We start from the raw sequence: 2308 nt of genomic DNA, 5'->3' as shown, positions 1-2308 counted from the left end.
TTTTTAAAAAAATTGGCTTTTAAAGGTTTAACATGCTCTAAAAATTTGAGTAATTTATAAAATGCTTATCCAATGCACAGTTTTGTTAAATATGTCATCCCAATTGCAAAAAGTATTACTTTAAAGCTGTATCTTTAATAGAAAAAAATCCTTAGGAATTCTAATGACATGACTCAGTCCGTCAGTCTGTCCGTCAGTAAGTCCAGTCAGTCCGTCATTCAGTCAGTCAGTCAGTCATTCAGTCAGTCCGTCTGTCAGTCATTCAGTCAGTCCGTCAGTCAGTCAGTCAATCCGTCAGTCAGTCCGACGGGCAGACCAGTCAGTCCGTCATTCTGTCAGTCAGTCAGTCAGTCTGTCAGTCAGTCTGTCAGTCACTCAGTCAGTCTGTCAGTCACTCATTCAGTCTGTCTGTCTGTCTGTCAGTCAGTCAGTCACTCAGTCAGTCAGTCCGTCAGTCAGTCCGTCAGTCAGTCCAGTCAGTCCGTCATTCAGTCAGTCAGTCACTCAGTCAGTCAGTCAGTCATTCAGTCAGTCTGTCCGTCAGTCATTCAGTCAGTCCGTCAGTCAGTCAGTCAGTCAATCCGTCAGTCAGTCCGTCAGCCCGAAAGGCAGTCCAGTCAGTCAGTCTGTCAGTCAGTCTGTCAGTCACTCAGTCAGTCTGTCAGTCATTCAGTCAGTCCGTCGGTCAGTCATTCAGTCAGTCCGTCAGTCAGTCAGTCAATCCGTCTGTCAGTCCGTCAGTCAGTCCGTCAGTCCGTCAGTCAGTCCGTCATTCAGTCATTCAGTCAGTCATTCAGTCAGTCCGTCTGTCAGTCATTCAGTCAGTCCGTCAGTCAGTCAGTCAATCCGTCAGTCAGTCCGTCAGTCCGACGGGCAGACCAGTCAGTCCGTCATTCTGTCAGTTAGTCAGTCAGTTTGTCAGTCACTCAGTCTGTCAGTCATTCAGTCAGTCTGTCGGTCAGTCATTCAGTCAGTCCGTCAGTCAGTCCGACAGGCAGTCCAGTCAGTCCGTCATTCGGTCAGTCAGTCAGTCAGTCTGTCAGTCACTCATTCAGTCTGTCAGTCTGTCAGTCACTCAGTCAGTCAGTCCGTCAGTCAGTCCGTCAGTCAGACACTCAGTCCGTCATTCAGTCAGTCAGTCACTCAGTCAGTCATTCAGTTAGTCCGTCAGTCATTCAGTCACTCCGTCAGTCAGTCAGTCAGTCCGACAGGGAGTCCAGTCAGTCCGTCATTCTGTCAGTCAGTCAGTCAGTCTGTCAGTCACTCAGTCAGTCCGTCAGTCAGCAGCATGGAAGATATCCTGCAATTTTTCGAGGTCCTAATCAGGGCCAGGGACCGGAATAATAGGCATTTCCTAAAACTCGACCTACAGAAACAAGCCCACGCAGCGCTAATACTGCTGAAATCCAAAATATTGGCGCAGGGTTTTTCTCCACCATCGGTAGAAAACTCCTCAACCAAACAAATCAACGACTCCAGTAACAATCAGGGAACCCCATCCCCCCCGCATTCGCCTCCAACATTGCCAGCCCCAGAACCTGAGACCATAATCCCTGCTTTAGCACAGAGCAAAGAATCCTCAACCCAAACGGAAGGTGAAGTCCTCCTTCCTATCCAAATTTTTGATCATCTGATCTTAACTTCAAAGCAGACCACTACCATTCCCCCAACTTCTCCTCCCCCAAAACAAACTCCCCTTCCCTCTCCCCCAACATTTGCCGAAGTGGCTAATAGAGGAACAGTGAGAGATCTCCACACCATCTTAGTGTACCCTATCGACCCCAAGCAGAAATCCTCCAGAGAGCTTAGATCTCAGATGGAAACTGCATATAACCCAGCCACAGACGGCATCAGGGTCTCAGGGGTAAGGTACATAGGCAAGGGGGGGCTGGCAATTGATCTTCCTACAATAACTGACAGGACTCATTTGGATCATTTGGACATGATCCAAAATGAATGAAAATCCGGCGCTCAGGGGCTTATTAACAACCAGACTTCCAAAGAGACGTTCACCACGAGTTATAATCTACGGGGTCCCATCTGATCTCGAGGGACCTGATGTCCAAGAGATTCTCAGCGACAACTATGTGCTGGAGGGGGACGAGGAGGCCCACCCGCGCTTCAAATTGAAGGGTAGGAATAACACGAATAACTGGATCTTTGAGTGTTCTCCTGGAGCCTTTAACAAATTCATGGCTCACCCGAAATTTAATGCCTCTTGGCACGTAATGGGGATAAAAGAATTTCTCGGCATTCGCCGTTGCTATAACTGCCAGGGCTTCGGCCATGTGGCCTCTAAGTGTACAAA

Source organism: Uloborus diversus, unplaced genomic scaffold (genome assembly GCF_026930045.1).
Source record: "Uloborus diversus isolate 005 unplaced genomic scaffold, Udiv.v.3.1 scaffold_14, whole genome shotgun sequence".
NCBI classification, from domain to species: domain Eukaryota; kingdom Metazoa; phylum Arthropoda; class Arachnida; order Araneae; family Uloboridae; genus Uloborus; species Uloborus diversus.
Note: the sequence above shows the minus strand (reverse complement) of the source record.